Source organism: Mus musculus, chromosome 1, assembly GCF_000001635.26.
Source record: "Mus musculus strain C57BL/6J chromosome 1, GRCm38.p6 C57BL/6J".
Lineage (NCBI taxonomy): Eukaryota > Metazoa > Chordata > Mammalia > Rodentia > Muridae > Mus > Mus musculus.
In genome coordinates, this window is record NC_000067.6 from 43,496,440 (window position 1) to 43,516,592 (window position 20,153).

At 43.5% G+C, this 20,153-nt stretch overlaps 1 protein-coding gene across 2 annotated transcripts in view; it reads left to right on the forward strand.

The window, feature by feature from the left end:
• The window catches only part of Nck2 (non-catalytic region of tyrosine kinase adaptor protein 2), a 125,036-nt gene that overhangs the window by 50,957 nt on the left and 53,926 nt on the right, over window positions 1-20,153 (forward strand). For both annotated transcript variants that reach the window (XM_030252054.1, NM_010879.3), the window contains exon 2: window positions 13,182-13,344. The gene's annotated coding sequence lies outside the window, so the exon portion shown is untranslated. The remainder of the gene's footprint in view (window positions 1-13,181; window positions 13,345-20,153) is intronic.

Genomic DNA, 20,153 nt, shown 5'->3' on the forward strand with positions numbered 1-20,153 from the left:
GAGAAAAGCAATTATCGCATGAGCTGTGCTGGTTTTGGAAAGCTAATTTCGGTTGGTCACTGGCCTCACAAAAACAGGCAAAGTTAGGTGCGTGCATCAGTTGAGGGTAGGCCCACTGTCTCATACATTGGCAGCATTGGCGGTTCTGTGGCTTCGGGGCTGATTTTGAGGTATTCTCCACTGGAGTTCATTCAGCGCCACATATAAGTGCCTGTGACCTGCTCTTGTGAGTACTCGGAGAGCCCTGGGTTGAGGTCTACATTCCCTTTCTCTCTCTGTTTCCTGTTGCCCTGCTTTTACTCTCTCATAAAACACAACCAAGCCATGACCACACTTCCACGAGAGAGAAGCCACATACGTGATTGTGGACCCATGGGGTCACATTGCCTAGGTGGTAGGTATTTCACTTGGTGAGGAAATCACATAATATGATATTTCTTAGATCCTGTTCCCACTCTTAAGTGTCTCTACTCAATTTAATTTAAATGGAGTCAGTAGTTTAATCATGTATTTAAGCATGGATGGAAGACCTGCTGGAAAGATTGGCAATTCAGTTTAGTTGCCCAGATCATGTCTGGGCATGGTAGACATGAACAGAGTGCACGTGTCAGGGCTGGTCTGTGTGGTCATTCCGTGGGAGCTGGAGGGCTTCACTGTGATGTTGAGTAATGAAGAGGAGGGTTTGGTGAGTTTGATGCTATTCCAGAAGCTTGCTCTCCTCCTCATCCTGTACTATGATGTAGATAAGTGAATGGGGGAGGGGAACAAGGCAAGCAGATCCCATCTGGCCAGCATTTCTCTTTGACTACAGTAAGTGCGGTACAGCTTGTGTATGCAGAAGGGTCTCTATGAATAGAGAACCTGACATTCAGGAGCATCTCACAGGCATGCCTCTCCTTTCTCCAGGTGCTGATCTTATAGTTAGTATCAGGAAACTTTTCCCAGTAGGTTTCAGCACTCCTGTTGCTGGCTCTGTGTACCTGTCTGTGAGTCCTGTACTGCTGGCTTCCAGGGAGTCTTTAAGAAATGGCTTTCATCCTCAAAATCTGTCATTTTGAATGCATGTCCCAAGACAAGAAAAAAACAAAACTCATTCTTAGGCCTTTGCCTCTCAGTATATATTACCAACCTTTTTTTCTTTTAAATCTCCGCTTCTCTGGCTTGTCTCACAAGAAGGAAAGATCTTTCTAGACTGTTCTGTCTGGTCAAATTCAGAATCTTGAAAAGGATCTACTACTCTTTTTAACCCCTATGTGGGGCTTTTGATGGATCTTTAAATATGAGAAGACTTGGGGCTATTGCTACAATAGGGGATGTTTTTATAGTGCTGAGTGGCAGAGCTAATGTCACAGTCCTGGTTAAGGATGGGCCCACCAGCCCATTGTGATAGTGGTACAGGGACAAAGATGGTCCCCTGGACTTTCTAAGGGGAAGGAGACAATTGGAAGGCTTCTTCAGTCCTTTTTGATGGACCATGTGAGGGAAGCCAGGCAGCCATGCTTTCTTTGTTCGGCTTCTGGCGAGGCCTTTAGGAGAGGGATGCCTTAGCGTGGAAGCTAGAAGTCCTTGGATTTGTGAGACTGCAAGACAGACTGCTTCATTGTGATTCCCTGCAGTGATGCCCAATCTTTCCCAACTACAAACAAATGAGACAAAGTGTCCTCATGTCAGCCTCCTGTAGATGAGACAAAGTGTCCACATGTCGGCCTCCTGTCTGCCTTTGTTTTTCTGCAGAAACAGCATGCTCTTTCAACAAGAAGAAACCGCTTGTGAATCTGCTACTCAGAAATTTGGTGGTTTGGTGTGAACTCTGCTAATTAATTTGTCATTAATAAGTGTTTCTCGAGTTTCCTAAGAGGGTGGAACTTGCAGGTTTAAGCAGTGTAACCATCTGAGCCGGGCTATGAGGACAACTGTTTTGATCGGATTCAGTCTATTTCCTAGAACACAATGATAACAAACTCATTTACAGGCGCTCTGTCTTTTTCAGAGCCAGTATTAGTCATTTGGCCTCCAGGAGAACTATGAGCACAGATGTCCTTAGGGCTCCAAAAGGAGTTCGAAGGGTTTATTCTCTTCCACCTACTGTTGATATTTTGCTGAAAAACATTTTATTTGAAAGAATAGCATATTAATGTAAGCTACACTTTGAACTTGCTGCTCCTGGCATCAGAGTCCAAGTTCATTATTTATTACATGCAGCTCTCTGATTTCTTTTTATAGAGACTTTTGTACACCAAAGGTTTTTTTATAAATGAATAAGAGTACCGAATTGTATACTTCTTATTTTTTTAAAGACAGGGTCTGACTATGTAGTCCTGGTTGTCCTGAATTTGATACATAGGTCCAGGCTGGTCTTGAATTCAAAGATCTGCCTGCTTCTGTCTCTTGAGTACCAAGATGAAAGGGATATACCACTATGCCCTGCTCTTTTTTTCAAATGACATTTTTTAATGCTATGTGAAGTACACTTCAAGTCAATAAATGTAACTTCAAAATTTGAAGACCAATTTAGTAGACTAAATAAAAGTCTTATTTCGAGGCTCCCAAGAGATCTGTCCATTTTAGATTTAAAAATGTTTTCATGTATTGCCTAGCTAGGAAGCCTGGGGTGAGCCCATTGATGTTATAGTAATTAAATGCTCGTGGATTAATGAATCTGGATGAGAATAAGATGGCAACACACTGTGATGTTGCTCAAGTGAAGAGTGAAGCGCTAACCTGCCTGGGGGGAAATCTCCTGTTTAGAAACCAGGACACTTTTATGGTGGGTAATGTCCCAGCATACCAGTGCTGTCACCTGTTAACAGGCGGTCAGCTACTTCTGTTCCAATCTATCTCAGCCTGTGACTGCCCCTGGCCTGTCTGCTCTGCTATTATGCCACAAATGAGTCTGGTCTCTCCAGCCTGGGCACCATAGCATTCTTATGCCTGAAGTATTTTTTCTCTTTATTTTTTTACGTTTTTGTTTTGAAAAAGTTTAAATGTAAAAAAACATTGCTGGAATACTTGAGAGCATTGTTAACTGCTCCCTTCCTGCGTTGTCAAATATCAGCACTTCCCCTAACCGAGCTCTTCTGGAGGGGGTACAGATCCTGATCATTGTACCTCACCTGTCAGTTTGACAGGTGGGAGGTGATATCTCTTTTCATTCATGTATTCTTTGAAAGTTTGTTCATGCATATAATACATTCTGGTTCAATTCACCACTCCACCCTTTTGTATCCCCTGCGTACCGAGCCCCCATTTTCTCACCAAGTCTTACTGTTATCTCAGTTTTGGGGCTTAGTTTTTTGTTTGTCTTGTTTTGTTGTTTTTGAAACAGGGTCCCGTTATGCAGCCCTGGCCCTGAACTTGCTAAATAAACCAGGTTGGCTTTGAATTCAGAGTTCTGCACACCTCTGTTACCCAAGTGCTCAGATTAAAGGCGTATACTACCACCAGATTTTTTTTCTTTGTTTTGTGACTCACTAAAGCATAGGTAACAATGACAGCCCCCATCCCTGACATCCCAAATCATAAATTACCAATCCCTCTCCTTGGGAAGTGGTTGGGGCTCCCATGAATCCCTCCGTTATCTGTGATTGAATGTTAGTAGAGCCAGTCTTGTGCAGGCCTGTATTCTTGTGGATATAGGAGCCATGTCACGCCCACCAGTGTTTGATGGAGCTCTTTTTCCTGTGTCCTCCTCTGTTACACTCTGGCAGGAGGAGTAAGTATGGTGGCCCTCTGTGTAATCTGTCCCCTTTCGTCTCCGGGTTTACACTGGGGCCGTGAACACAGTTAAAGGGAACACACTCTGAAGGCAGCAGGCAGGCACCAGATTCTCACTTAGCCACCTGTTTCCGTTAGCCCTGTTGTGCAATTATCTAAGTTCTGTCCTGTGAATGGGTGGAATGAGGTGTCACATGGCTGTTAGGAGTGAAAGTAGTGATGTATGTCCATGACACCATGGGCATGTTTCTCCTATTTAGCCTGTGAACCCTGAGGCACATAGTTCCCAAGATTTAACTTGAGTGCCAAACGGCAAGGAGAACATCTGCTTTGTCTTCAGCAGATATGTTCTAAGAAACCCAGCCCACATCCTAAACTGACTGTTGTAATCATAAAAAGAGAAAAAGATATTAAGATATGTTCTGCTGGGGTGTGGGGGAAGAGGGTGCCTCAGCAGGCCCATGCCAAGGCACCCCTTCCCCCTGAGAGATCAGTCACATATAGTATAGTATAGAACAGAGTTTATTTAGGGCACAGGGAGTTAAGAGGGTAGCAGAGGCAGAGAAAGGCAGAGAGGAGAGAGTAGACAGTTAGAGGCTGGAAGGGAAGACAGGGGAAGCAAGGGGGGGAAGAGGCAAGAGAGAGAGGAGGGGCCAAGCAGCCCTTTTTATAGGGCCAGGTCTACCTGGCTGTTGCCAGGTAACTGGGGAGGAGCATACCTGGCTGTTGCCAGGTAACTGTGTGGGTGGAGTCCAGACAGAATACCAACACTGGCTAGTACCAAACATTGTTATACTGTGTTTTTTTTTTCTGCATGTATGCATCATACAGTAAGACTTAACTTACAAATTATGCACAGTAAGAGATTAATAGCAGTAGCTAATAAGATAGAACCTTTGTAACCTCATTCTATAATAAAATTGATCTCTCTTGAGTCAAGACAGTATGTTTACACTGTGGTTAATTGGAAGTGACTGAAACTACAGAAGTGAATTCTTGGATAATGGGCACTAGTGCACTTAGAGTTATGTATGAGAGACCCTGAGAGACCCCAGTACCACAAACCAGGACATATATGTATGTGATTAGCATGCAGAAGGTTGAAACTCAGCTCAGGTGTGAGAGGAAGTTCTGTCTGCCTTTGATCTGTGCTACTTGAAGTGGTAGAGCCATTTAGAATAGAACCTTTGAGTGTTAGAACCTTCTAAAGGAAGCCAGTTAAGTTATTGGGGCATACCCTTGAAGAGGACATGGGGACACAAGCTCCAAGCTCTTGCATTTTGTTTTTAGTTTTCTGATTCCATGGGGTGAGCAGCCTTGTTTCACTTCTGTTCTCATTGTGGTGTTCTGTCTTGTCTTCGCTAGTTTTATGTCAACTTAACACAAACTAGAATTGTGAAAAGAGGAAACCTTAATTGAGAAAATGCCTCCATAAGATTCTGTTGTAGAACATTTTCTTAATTAGTGATTGATGGGAAAGGCTCAACCCATTGTGGGCGGTGCCATCTCTGGGCTGGTGGTCCTGGTTTCTATAGGAAAACAGGCTGAGCAAGCCAGTGAGCAGCTCTCTGGCATGGCTTCTGCGTCACCTCTTGGCTCTAGGTTTGGGCCTTGGTGGAGTTCCCATCTGACTTCCTTCAGTGACTACAGTGTAGACGTGTAAGCCCAATAAACCCTTTCCTCTCCAACTAGCTTTTGGTCATGGTGTTTCCGCATAGCAGTTGTAGCCGTAACTATGACAAGTTATGTATCATGCAGAAGCAACTGACCAAGGCCTGAGCTCTGAAGATGAACCAGAATAAACCTTTGCTTCTTTGAAGTTTCTTTTCTCAGATATTTTAACACAGTAACAGAAAGCAGACTACACCATCTGCTGCTGCAGGAGTGTGCTAAATCATCTGGAGTTTTGTTGGCTATGGGTAGGAGTGATCTTCAAAGCAGAGCATGGAGAAGGAATAGAAATTCAAGGGGGAGAGGGTTGTGTTCGTAGGAGAGCCCTTGAACTTTGGCTGTGAAATGAGTGAGTTCCCTGTTCTTTGGGGGCAGGGTGGCGTCCCTGTGGTGTTGTCTGAGGGACGTTGGAGAAGAGTGCCTGGAGAGTAGAGCTTTGTAAATGTTCTCTTTTTCTCAGTGGGGGGAAAAAAGACAGAGTCAGAAAAGAGACAGCGGAGCATTTTCTAACAGAGTTCAACCTGGTGAATTATTGACCCTCTGTGTTTTCTGACACTCGTGCACTGGTTTGATCTCACAGTAGAGTCGACTAGCGTTGGGTCCTGGGCTGGCAGGTGTTTTCTCAACTTGACACAAACTAGGGTCATTTGGGAAGAAAGGAAATTAATTGAGAAAATGGCTCGGTTGGATTAACTTGTCATTAAATCTATAGGGCATTTCCTAGTTGATGATTTATGTGGGAGGGCCCTGCCCATTGTGGACAGGTGGTCCTGGATGGTATAAGAAAGGCTGAGCAAGCTATGAGAAGCAAGCCAGTCAGCAGTACCCTTCTGTGGCCTGTGAATCAGTGCCTGCCTCCATGTTCTTGCCCCGGCATCCCTCAGTGGTGGAGTGTGACCTGAGCATTCTAAGCTGAGATAAGCCTTTCCTCCCCGAGTTTCTTGGTCATGGTGTTGTATTGCAACAATAGGACCCCTACATGCATGGCATATACTCGGTTCACTCTATGCTGTTTAATGTTTACAAGGAAGCAAGACAATCCTTTCTCTTTATTCTCCATATCACGTGAGGAAAGTTTACTTTCTAACCCGGTTTTAAGCTCAGTATGTGTTCTGGTATCAGATAACAGTCTCCTCTTTCTGCACTTGTGCACGTGAAGGTTGATAGCATCCGGTCTCTGGTATTTGTTCCATAATGCTTGTGGAATGGAAGAATAGTGTTAGCACGATGACACTTGGGAAACCTCATTTTTACTTGGCAAGTTAGGAAAGTTTTTCTCTGCGAAATTCTTGGAAATGTCGTGGTTCCTTTTGTTTTAGATGTCAGTCTCTGCAGAGGAAGATTAGCTACGCTTTCTGAGATTTTTATCTAAAATAATCATGTTAATATAAAATAAAGGTCCTGGGGTTGTCTTCATAGGATGTTTACTGTAAGGCTGATTGATAGTTTGAATGACACAGCAGTTTTAGAAGCAACCTAAAAGTTTATTTTTTTTTAATAGACAAACTTTCTTATAGCAAATCGAATTGAGAAGCCAGGCTGTGTGTTCCTGTAATTCACTTTGACCCCTACTCTCCTGGGCTTGTTTCAGAAGGGTAGGGCAGTGTCTGTGATGTGCCTTTTTGGCATCATTTTCACTTGGCAGGCATGCAGTACATTCACCTTAATAAGTAAGACTTCTCATGTAGTGCTGCCAACAGGGTGACTGATGTAGTCTCTGAGGAAACCTGCCTTTATACTTAAGTAGTAGCCTCAACATCATATATACCTGCAGGCTGTAGATCAGGGATTTGTTTCCGGTTTGAGTCTTCTGCATCCCCATGCCTCATGCAGGCCATTCATTCTGTTCATAGTGTGAGGTGTCTCCAGTTGGCTTTTGTTCGTTTCCTCTTCTTGGCTCTAACCACTGGTGAACACTGGGACCTTTGGTCAGCAGCGTGTGTGTATTCTAATTCTGTAGGTCTCAGGTAGGGTTTGCTTGGGATAAAGATGGAGCAACATCCTTCTCATTGGCTTGTTGCCAGTGGAGCGTTTCTGCTTCCTGAATGCCTACTTCCAGCATTCTCCTTCCTCCTAGTGTAACCTGTGGATATTCTGCTTTGCCAGTTCTAAGTTGGATGGCAAAGCGAAGCGGTCATTTAATTCATCATTGGAACCTTTCCCAGATCTCTGTCTGCCTCAGGTTTTCCTGGTTTTGATTTTGTTGGGGTTTTCTTTGTTTTGTTTTGGCTTTGCTCGAACATTTTCTTGTGAGACTGATTTCAAGAATATACTTCATAAGGTTGATGAATAAAATTATGAATTCAGAGAGAGTTCAAAATCTATTCTTGACTATGTTTTTCCAGTACACCACATTGCTGTGTGGAGTTGAAGTTGATCATTTCAGAATGTGTAAATGCAAGGATTTACATGGGATGAGGATTATCTGAGACCTGCTCGGACAAGGATGGGGTTTGGTCTGGTGCCAGGTGGTTTTTGACTTGCCTGTTGGTCCTTTGTGCCTGCCTAAAAGGCTCGCCACGTTGATCTCTGGGTTCTTGTCTGATTTCCGTTTCAGAAGTGCTGACACAGCTAATCTGAGTATTTATGCCTATTACCACTTGAAGCTCAGTGGGTGTCTCTTTGGGGATATTCACACAGAAATGGCTTAATTGGATTTCAGCCCAGACACAGTATCTGAATGGTTCTTTATGAATTGCATTAATTGGGCTACTGCCATAGGAAGTCTACCCTGCCCCCCACCCCCACCCCACACACATACAGAGGGAGGGGGGAGGGAGGGAGGGAGGGAGGGAGGGAGTGACAAAGACAGAGACAGAGATTAGAATAGAATTTAGAAGTGCTGTGATTCAGTTCTTTTCATTGGCTTGTTGCTAATTTGTATAATAAATGAAATATTTTAGAATGTGGTAGCTCATCTTTGTAGGGAAGCTGAGGCTAAACAATTACTGTGCGTTTGAGATCACTCTGAGCTGTATAGTGAATTCCAGGCTATTTCAGGTTAAAGAGGAGCACCCTATCACAAAAGTCAGAAAATCAAGACAGGCATACTAGAGAACAATGAATAGGCCAGGTATGTTGTGCATACCTTAATCCCAGCATCAGAAGGCAGAGGCAGGTAGATCTGAGTTTGGGACTAGCCTAGTGTACATAGTGAGTTCCAGGGCAGCCAGAGCTACATAGTGAGACTGTGTCTCAAAGGGGGAAGAGAGATGAAGAGAATGAGAACCTGATAGGTAAATACAGTTTGTAAGTATAACTCTCCTTAGGTTGTGCTTTTGTGTCATTTTCTAAATTCTAGGATCATGTGGCTATTCACACCGGATTCAAGAGTATAGTCTGTATGGGGATGAACCTTTGAAAGGAAAAGATTTAGGGCCTGAGTGACACTGCCTGCTTAAGGCCATTTGGCTATTAACAGTGCATCTTATGATGTAATTGAGAAGTGACAGTTTTCTGAGTGTGGTAGGCCCAACAGCATTGGAGAGGGTGATGTAGGACTGAGTTTGAGGTCAGGCTAAGCTATATAGTATGTTCTGGGATAGCCTGGACTAAAGTGAGACCCTGTCTCCAAAGCAGACACAAGCAGAACAGGCAGACAGCAAACAGTACCAGCACCCCCCCCCCAAAAAAAAAAAACAACAGCACTCTCCCCAAAACTATACAAACAAAACCAAAAACCTGAAAGTTTATTGACAGGTGAACATGCCGTGGTAGGGTTCTTTCTGGAGCCACGAGGACCGGAAAAGTTCTCTTCATGGTGGCTTTTCCTCTCTGGGTAGTTGTGTAAATGTTAGACTGTAGTCTATGATTTTTTATGGGAATAGAAGGTGATCTTCCAGAAGAGCCTCTTAGAATTTGTGTCTCAACAATGAGGGTTTGGTTGGAACTGAAGGCAGAGATGTTTCCGAGAGAGAGAAAACACTGCAGACACTGCGGTCTGGCATGAAAAAAAGAATGTGGGCGCTTATGCTTGGCCAATATTAGGGATATTTTAAAACAGCTAAATATAAGCACAATATATTAAATTTTAATTCACATATAATAATTAGAAACCTCCATGTTAAATTTTTATATCCATTAGCCTCTTAAAAGACTTCATTTGTTTTTTAGTTAAAATAAATTTGAATTAGAGCTACAGAACTTTTTTTTTAACTAAAGTTACCTGTTGGCTCAAATCCCCATCCAGACTGGCAGGCCACCAGCTTCCTACTGTTGTATGCGTTGGGGCTGCAGTGTTTGACTTTGTGCACCTGGGATTTCTCACTGAGCATAAAGTCCTCCAAGTTATCCATGTTGTAGCATGTGGTGATCCCGTTGTTGGGCTAAGTAATGTTAAACTGTGTGCACCCATCTCATGTTTTACTGCCCGTTCATCTCTCCGTGGACACTGTTTTCTTATTTTTATTAGTCTTAAGATTTTTAAAGACTTTGTTACTACTTAATAGTGCAAACTTGAAGGCAAGCTTTTGACACACAAGCCTGATCCAGACCATAGCAGCTTATGTAGCAGTGTGTTGTAGAAAAAGGGTAGAGGCCCAGCAGCACTTCCTACCCTGACTTCCTAGCTCTTTTATCTGAAGGCTCAGTGCCTTAATCCTGAGTTAATGAGAACCTGGGTCCTGACCAGCATAAGGCTCTGGATATGTTCACTCTGGGATGTACAGATGTGCGGCGGCAGGCTTCACAGGCTCCATATTTGCCTGGCTAAATTAATACATGCTTTCAAATAGCATGCAGGAGCTCTTACTGTAAAGGTTTGTGGGGTTTCTGGGGTGATTAACTGTAGGCTATAGGGAAACTCTTGGGTTTATATAAGACAATAAAATATTCTTTGTGTGGAAAAAAAAAACTATTTGACTTTTCATTCCCAGAAAAACCACAGAGAGTCTCAGGTACAGTGGTATATCTCTGACCCTTGAACTAGGGTGGCAGAATCAGGGCCGTGAGTTTGGCACCAGTCTGGATTGCATAGTGAGCTCAAGGCCAACCTGAGCTATTTGGGGAGGCTGTCTTTTAAGACTAGTAGGAAAGGGAAGGAAGTAGTTTTGCTGTGTAGAGATAATATCTGCATATAATTTGGTATAAATGGTGTAGTGTTTCTTAGTAAGGTCACTTGGGGACGTAAAATTCCGCTTTTCCAAGGTGGTGTGGGTTTTCAGTAGGCATCTCCCTGAATCACTCTCTGTAGTTCTCCAGCCTCTGCAGAGGCTTATTGGCCCCTTGGTATGGTTAAAAACAGAAAACCTGACTTTGTCAATGTATCAGGTGATTTTGTAATTTTTAGCCTTTGACTTCATATGCCTTTACCCAGCCAGAAAAATACAGTATGCACTTACTTCTTTCTAGAAGGACCTCTAAGCCAAGTGGAAAGAAAGAACAGAGACTTGGCCCTTAGGGAAGTCTTAAGTAAAGTTAGAGGGGGAGGTCAGGTCTGAATGAAGGGTGGATTGCTCCCATTTGCTAAAGCACCAAGTGAACAGGCAATTCTCCATGTCTAGTCATCAGTCAGAGCCAAACTTCTTTCCTCAAGATAATCTCTCCCATCTGAGGGGTCTCTAGGCATGACTGCTAACCTATTAGAAATGTCGGGGGTTGGGGAATGTGTGTGGAAAACACCAGCCCGAATCCACACGGTGCAGAATGCCCCACCTCTGCAGGATGGACACCTTAGCACTGTATCACCATCATTTAAATGAAATAGAGTTAAAGTGGCTTTAGGAGACAGACCAGAAATTGTAGTTTATACTTTGTAAACATGACTTGCACCCCCATTGTAATGAATTAGCTATAAAAAGATTATTATGCACAATGTAGGTAAATTCATATTAAGGAATCAATAGTCATTTTGACGTGGTAGTAGAGTTGTATTTGGTTCCTTTGGGGTGTGCTGAGTTGTCTGCGCCAATTAGGTTGTATATACGCTTTGCTTACACTCACCTGGAGAGGTGCCTGTAGTTGTTGAGGCTGGATGACAGTGCATATGGGGGTGTCTGCTGTTGCATGTGTTTAAGCATGGTTGTGATATGGCAGTGGTGGGGGACACAGATACTTAAAATTCATAACAGTAGCAAAATTGCACTTAGGAAGTAGCAACAAAGATGATTTAGTGGTTGGGGTTACTACAACATGAGGAACTGTTTTAAAGGGCCACAGCATTAGGGAGGTTGAGAAACACTGGTTTCCAAGAAGGAAGTTAGGTCCTTTTGCCTGAGCCCTTGAAGGACTATTAGAACCCAGGCCACATTCTCCTTTCTTTACTTTCTATTCCATGTGAGGTTAGCAACGTTGTTATATCATGTATTCCTTCTGTCTTGCCCTAGGCCCCCAAACAATGGAGCCAGCCTGCTATGGACTAAATGCTCTAAAACCCTGAGCCATAATAAATCTTTCCTCTATCGAAGTCAATTATTTTCCTTAGGTATTTTGTCATAGCAGTAGAAAGCTGACCTACACACTCCCCAAGGGAATTAATGCTTTGTAAAATTCATGTCTGTCCTGGAAGATTGCTAGATCCAACAGCTGCACAAGTATTCTTTAGAAAGCCTGACTTCAGACAAGTTCCCTATCAATTAAAATATTTTTTAAAAATCTAATTTTCTTCCAGAATAGATCTGAAACTTAGAAATATAGAGGTGGTCGGTAGGGCCATGGCCAAGTCACATGTGGTTTTAACAGGAGAAATAAGAACTTGAATCCAGATACCAGCTCTTCATTTCATCTTATAGTAAACACCTACAGAAAGAAAGACATTAAATATTCTCATCGTAGTTGCTTATGGGTTTTTCCTTACAGTAAATCATACTGTTAAAACCATCTGACTCTTGAGATAGAGAATGCATAAAGAGGAATTCATTTTTAAATCAAAATTTATGAACTTGCCTTGTAACACATCATGATAGTCCTGCTTGAATTATCACTTCCTATTTGAGTAAAATAGAATTCGTTTTTTCTGTGCGGCTTTTACCATTTTGGGGACATAATCATCCTAGGGATGAATTAATAGATCTCCTCCAAGTGAGCTGCCAGGACAGATGCCCTCTGGGTTTGAAATGATTAAAGATGCCAATGAACTCTCAGGGGAATCTGCAGAGTGCACCAGAGTTCCCTTGAAAATGCCAGAGGAAACCAGAAGTGTTTGTCCAAGTGTGTGCACAGTGACTGCACTGCCAATTCCACAAGCAGCTCGGAGTGTGGGCACCTGTGTTAGCTGCTTGCCTCTTAACTACCTTGTAGCTTTGAGGTTCGAGTCTCAGATTTCCCGGTATGGGCAGGTGAATGCTTTTAGCCTTAGGATTGGGGATTCGGTTGGTGGCACCTGGGCACATGGCAATGCAAGAGACTATCAGTTGTAGATAAGGCTCTGTGTGGCCCTCTTCCTATGAACTTGCCTCTGCTGCCTCTGGAAGCTTTCCTACCGTTTGCGGCAGTGTGTAGTAGTAGAGAAGAGGGCTGGTGATACTTGGGAGCCTTTACCCCGTTAAGATTTCTTTACCTGCTACTCGTGCAGTATGAATGTGCCTGTGGGGTGTGTGTGTTGCTGCCTGTGAGAGCAGGTGTCTAAGCCCAGAAGAGGATATGGAGTCTCCTAGGAGTTACAGTTACAAGCAGTTGTGAGCCTCCAATATGGGTGCTGGGAACCAAACTCTGGTCCTCTGCAAGAGCAGTAAACACTTTTAACTGCTGGGCACCAGTGTCTTTTTTCGTTTTTCTCTTTTTCTTTTCTTTTTGGGATGGCTAATTGAGCTCAAACAAGCAAGCGCACTTAATATGTGTTCCTTTTAATTTCTCTGCAGATCCCACGGGTTCCTCTCCTATAGTGTCATCCCAGCTGGCTTAAGAGCTTGGACGATCACTATAGCTCTGTCACCTTCAAGGTGTCCTCAGACAGCAGAAAACCTCATCTTTTTGAAGAGTGCTACAATTTTTCCAGTCACCTCTTGTAACTGCGTGCCAAAGGTAAGCCTATACATTTCTGCATAGAAGAGGCTTGGATGGTTTTTTTTGTTTCTTTGTTTTTATTTTTTGTTTGTTTGTTTGTTTGGTTTGGTTTGGTTTGCTTGCCTTAAAAACTTAATTTGCCTAGTAGTTTTTCTTTTTTAAATTAAGATTTTTTTTACTTTTTCTGTATGAGTATTTTGCCTGTATGTATATCAATGAATGTAGCATATGTATGCTCTAATGTCTGTGGAGGTCAAAAGTAAGTGTCAGATGTCCTGGAACTGGACTTATGGGTGGTTGTGAGCCATAGTATGCATGCCGGGAACCAAACGCAGGCCTTTTGCAAGAGTAGCAAGTGTTCTTAACCAATGAGCCATCTCCCCAGATCCCTGCATAGTAGCTATTAAATTAGTAATAATGGCAGTAGAAATGTCCCTAATTTACTGAGCTCCATTAAATTTAAGCTTTTAAGGGACATAGTTCAAACACCAGGTTGTCATTGTTCCAACTTGAGAGTAGATGGTTTAGAATATTTAGATAGAAGTAAGTATACAGACCAGTTGACAGTTCTCTTCCATGCAGGGAGGTTCTGGAATCTGTTCTGAGCAGAGGTTGCCTGTATGCTGGGGACCAACAGCTTACAGTAGGGAGGAAAGAGTAGTCTTTAGTCTGGTCAAGTTCAAGTCCTGCTTGGTGCTGAGAAGATGAGTTCACATGACTATTAAATTCAAACAAAAAGATCCCTAGGACTGTTTCACACGTTTGTATGAAAGATGTGTTTGAGCTATAATAAAAGGAAATGCTGACCTTACTTAACCTTGTGCAGCCGGGATCCTGGAGCCCCCAAAGTGATACTGGTGGACAAAGATGTGGTTGTGTAACACAAGTGTATTAAAGAGAGAGAAACAGAGACATAGGCAGAGAGCTAGAGAGGGACGGACACACACACACAGAAAGACAAGACAGACAGACACAGTGTGTGTGTGTGTGGGTGGGTGGGTGGGGTGTTGCTGGGATGGATACATGAAAAATAGGCATTCCATACCTGAACTATATCCCCAGCTCACAAATATATCTCAGCCATGACTGGTAGCTTGAGGCCTTTGACTTTGGACGTGACGCAGCTCATCCAGTGCTCCCTCTGGCTGACAGTGAGAAACACCTTGTAAGAATGTGTATTGTCATCTGTAGAGTACCACCTCAGAATTTCAGGGATAACACCCACCCATCACCCTTCCCTCTCCCACAAATCTCATATTATTTCTGTCATTTAGATTGCTTAAGATAGTCTCGCATCTATTATTTTGGCATAATGGAGTTTGGCATAATGATTTCTGTGAATGTATTTCTATGCGAGTTGGAATTCTCTTTCATTTGGTCTAAAGTGATCACTCAAACACTTTGCTGTTTCACCTTGATGCTTTTTAAAACACTTGTCTAGAAACTTGTTCATGCCCTTAATCCTGCCTGGTACAATAAGTGCTGTTTGCAGTGTTGCTATGCTGTATTTCATGAGGGTGTAGCTAATGAAGTGCCCTAGCACTTTACACTGACGTCTTTATAATTTCCTGTGGAGAGAGAGGCTCATTGTCCCGCGTATGCGGGGTGTGTGAGGTGCTGTCCTAGAATCCATAGCTGATGCTCAGCTCAGGCTTTGGACCTGGATTCCCAGCCTCCCCAAGGTTGTTATCCCATCACCGCCCACAGAGAGCGCTGTTGAGCTCTCTTCCTTCACAGGGCTCCCCACCCACCTCATGACAAGCCCATGGGCGTACGGAGCATGCCCATCACGGCAGAACTGCTTACAAAGGAAGCCTCTCAAACGCCAGTGATTTAGAAATGGACATTGACGTGGAGCCCTATTAGGTTCAAGTAATTTGCGAATGTTCACCTATCAATCCGTCTGTCAAATTTCATGGGCACATAAGCTAGAAATGAGAGCCTCTCAGATCTGGTCACCAGAATTCATTCAAAATTCACCAGGAATAGACCGGCACTGATTATGAAGAAGTTGATAATGATCAGTCAGTGAGGTGCCGTTGACAGACTTAGAGCTTGCATGGAGGAGGGAGAGCGCTATGGTGGCTCCTGGCTCTCCCTCCTCCTGGACCAGCCTGCATACTCAGCAGGGTGCGTTACACCGGCCAGGCAGTGATTTCAAGGGCCATGTTTATTTCATAAGGGATGAGATCTATACAGAAAGCATTTAATTTTGTGGTTTAGAGTGGTAGCCGCCGGGTAGTAAACACTGCGAGCACTGACCACATTCTAAGCCATTTTGCTGGGATTGTTTTAGCACTGTCTTTTAGTAGCTCCAAAAATATAAGATATGGTTCCAGACTTCCTCATGTCCTGGCTGGCTAGGGCTGAGGCTCTTGTAGGACCAGTTAGATTACACAGATTTATACTCTGTGTCCATAGCCAGTCTGTCTGGGGCATGGAAGCACTGCCCTTTGGAAAGGAGTCTAGGAAGGCCCTGGGGATGTACACTGGAACCAGTTTGAAGGAATGAAGGGACACATGGGTAGAGACTTAATAGTCTGCTTGGCACAGGGCAGGCTTGGTAGCCTGAGTGGGTTTGAGTGCTAGAGGGAGTGGTGTCTGGCGCTAGCCATGTGCTTTCTGGTCAGCGATCTTTTGAAGTGCTAGTAGGAAACACAATGGCTGGACAGCATCATCAGTGTGCCAGAGGGACACCAGTGTAATGCTGTCTAGAAGAGTGGTGATTGGGATGGCGGTCTTGGGTGTGTTCTCTAGTTAGTGGCTACCCAAGGAATATGTCATGTTTTTAGGCCTACACATGGGCTGGGTAGAGGAGCATTTAGAGGGTAGTGGGATCTCAGAGCTCATTTCTAGGGCTGTCTTTTTCTGCCCGTGGTCTTACTCCATTAAAGTAATGGCACAAAATTTTGGAGACCTGGCGTGCCCGCTAGGAGAATGGAGACCATGGAGATAGGATGCTAACATACCCTTTTCACACTCTCTCTCCTCATGATCACTCTCAGAATTTCACTTGGAAACTGAAATTGATGGAGGTGACTGTTGTTTAGCGGGGTGGATGCTGTGAGACTTTCGTGTGCTATGCTGAAGGGAGAGCGGCCCCCATTGGATTTCCCCAGTGTGTAGAGGCTGCTAGGATTATATTGAGATATAAATGCTAGCTGTGATGCTACCTGAACCCCTTTCCTCCTGCACAGGTACTACAGGACAGGAGACATTAACACACAAGCCTGCCAGTTACTCTTACATTTATACTAAGAGGAAATGAAGGAAAGTTTCACTACTGACATTCACATTATTCTTGATTTGTATGCAAGGAAAATTTCCTCCAGCTTAACATCTCACAGCCTGTTTTGTATTATTGCAACAAAACTCCAGAGGCTGGGAGAAGGAAGCTTACTTAGCTCACAGTTGTGGGTGCTTCAGCTGTGATGACCTTGCTGGCAGAGTCCAAGGCTGTGCAGGATATCACACGCATCTTACACGCGTTCTCGCGACCGGCCAGGAAGAACGCAACAAACCGGAATCTTCTGCGGCAAAACTTTATTGCTTACATCTTCAGGAGCAAGAGTGCAAGAGCGCAAGAGCTCTATTGCTTACATCTTTAGGAGCCAGAGAGCAAGAGTGCAAGCGCTTTATTGCTTACATCTTTAGGAGCACGAGAGCAAGAGCCAGAGCAAGAGCGCAAGAGCAAGAGCAAGAGCAAGAGAGAGCAAGAAAGCAAGAAAAAGAACAAGAAAGCAAGAGAAAGAATGGCATAAGGAGAATTATCCTCCGCCTAGGACGTATTACTCCCTGATTGGCTGCAGCCCATCAGCCCAGTTGTCATCACGAGAAAGGCAGAACACATGGTGGGAAAACTGCCCCTGCACGTGTGCAGATTATGTTTACTACTTAGAACACAGCTGTCAGCGCCATCTTGTAATGGCAAATGTGAGGGCGGCTCCCAACACACGCACATGTAAGAGACAGTATGTCTGTTCGTCTCTCTCCTTTTTTGTTAAAAGCCACTAGCATTCATGCATGGATCAGTACTTGGACAATGGTGTCTAATCCCAATCAGTCATCGTAAGTGTCATAGATTAAATCGAAGCCTCCTTAGTACCTCACAACAGGGATTTCAACACATGAGCCCTAGAGGAGCCTCAGCCCACATCCCAACCATAGCAATCTATTTAGATAAGAGACTTTGCCCAATGACCAGGGTTTACGTAGAAAGTCTCTGCAGAAGAAGCTAGTTGACGAATACTTAAGTTTTCAGGGTTCCAGCTGCTACTGCAGGTATACAGCTGGTGGTCTCTCTCTGGCTGGAGGTCCCTGCATGTCTGGAAATGACTCCTTGAGTTCCTGCAGAAACAGAAGAGGCCATGAGAGTCCAGGACACAGTCTCTGCAGCTTGGACTGATTTCTTTCTGTCTAGGGTGATTTCTAGCACCAAGAAAGGACAACAGCATTTGATACCTTGGGTCTTATAGTCACTAGATCTGTAATAATTGATTATATTATTACTTGGTAAACATTTAGAGCTGCATACAAAAGCCCGATGGCATTGCCTCCTCTATAGTTAACATAATGTAATGGTTGTGCAACCCTGGTAGGGTTGGTATGAGGTTTGCCTTCTATGGTGTGTCTCTGGCTTTTACTGCAGTTGAATTACCTCATTGACTAGATGAATAGACCAGCAGTTAGTTTTTGAACCAAGGTCTGCTGCTTAAAAGCTGGACTTCTTCCTCTCCTAATGTTAGTGGCTCCTGGTATCTTAGAGACGACAGTGGCAACTGTGTGGCTCCCTTAAACGTGGACTCCAGCTTTGAGAGACAAAGGCCTGGGCCAGAGCTTAGTGCTCTTAGGCATCCCAGCATGAACACAGACCCAGCAGTCCTCTCCTCTATGTGTGTGTCTCGTATCAGCTGGTGTGTGCTGCCTGTTTGCTGGTCCAGTGTTTGAAAGACCTTGGGCATCCAGATTAATTGGAACTGCTGGACCACCTACAGGATCGCCCTTCTCCTCAGCTTCTTTCAGTCTTTCCCTATTTCAACAACAGGGGTCAGCTGCTTCTGTCCATTGGTTGGGTACAAATATCTGCATCTGACTCTTTCAGCTGCTTGTTGGGTCTTTTGAAGTGCAGTCTTGCTAGGTCCCTTTTTGTGAGCGCTCCATAGTCTCAGTAATAGTGTCAGGCCTTGGGACCTCCCCTTGAGCTGGATCCCTCTTTGGACCTGTCCTTGGACCATCTTTTCCTCAGGCTTCTCTCCATTTCCATCCCTGTAATTCTTTCAGACAGGAACAATTATGGGTCAGAGGTTTGACTATGGGATGCCCCCCCCCCTTCATTTAATGCCCTGTCTTCCTGCTGGTGGTGCGCTCTATAAGTTCCCTCTCCCTATTGTCAGGCACTTCATCTAAGGTCCTCCCTTTGAGTCCTGAGAGTCTCTCACCTCGCAGGTCTCTGGTGCATTCTGGAAGGTGCCCTCAACCTCCTACCTCCAGAGGTTTCCTATCTTTCTGCTTGTCCAGGTGGATCAAGGACCTCAACATGAAACAGAGACACTGAATCTAATAGAGGAGAAAGTGGGGAAAAGCCTCAAATTCATTGGCACAGGGGGAAATTTCCTAAACAGAACTCCAGTGGCTCAAGCTCTAAGAGCCATTGTTGTTTCCCTAATTTCTTTCTAAGCCTGTTTATTATTTCTATAAAGGAAGGCTACTGATTTATTTGAGTTAATTTTATGTCTGGCCTCTTTGCTGAAGTTGTTTATCAGCTGAAGAAGTTCTCTGGTAGAATTTTTGGGGTCATTTATTTATACTATCATATCATCTTCAAATAGTGATAACTTTATTTCTTCTTTACAAATTTGTATCCTTTTGATCTCTTCTTGTCTTACTGTTCTTGATAACACTTTGAGTAATATATTGAATAGGATGGGGAGAGTGGGCATCCTTGTCTTGTTCCTGGTTTCAGTGGGATTGCTTCAAGTATGTCTCCATTTAATTTGGCTGTTGGTTTGCAGTAAATTGCTTTTATTATGTTTAGGTATGAGCCTTGAATTCCTGATCTCTCCACTACTTTTAACATGAAGGGGTGTTGGATTTTGTCAAATGCTTTTTCTGCATGTAAGGAGATGATCATGTGATTTTTTTTCTTTGAGTTTGTTAATATAATGGATTACATTACATTAATGGATTTTCATATATTAAACCAACCTTGCATCCCTGGGATGAAGCCTACTTGATCCTGGTGAATAATGGTTTTGATGTGTTCTTGGATTTGGTTTGCAAGAATTCATTGAGTATTTTTGCATTATATTCATAAGCGAGATTGGTCTGAAGTTCTCTTTTTTGGTTGGGTCCTTGTGTGGTTTAGGTATCAGAGTAATTGTGGCTTCATAGAACCTGTTAGGTAGTGTTCCTTCTGTTTCTATTTTATGGAATAGTTTGAGGAAAATTGGTATCTGGTTGTCTTTGGAGGTCTGGTAGAATTCTGCACTAAATCCATCTGGCCCTGAGTTTTTTTTTTTGGTTAGTAGGTTTTTAATGACTTCTATTTCCTTGTGTGATGTGGGCCTATTTACCTGGTCTTGATTTAACTTTGGTATGTGGTATCTCTCTAGAAAACCATCCATTTCATCTAGATTTTCCAGTTTTGTTGAGTATAGGCCTTTATAGTAGGATCTGATGATTTTTTGAGTTTCCTCTATTTCTGTTGTTATGTCTCCCTTTTCTGATTTTGTTAATTTGGATGCTGTCTCTCAGTCCTTTAGTTAGTTTGGCTAGGTAGGGGTTTATCTATCTTGTTGATTCTCTTAAAGAACTCACTTTTGGTTTTA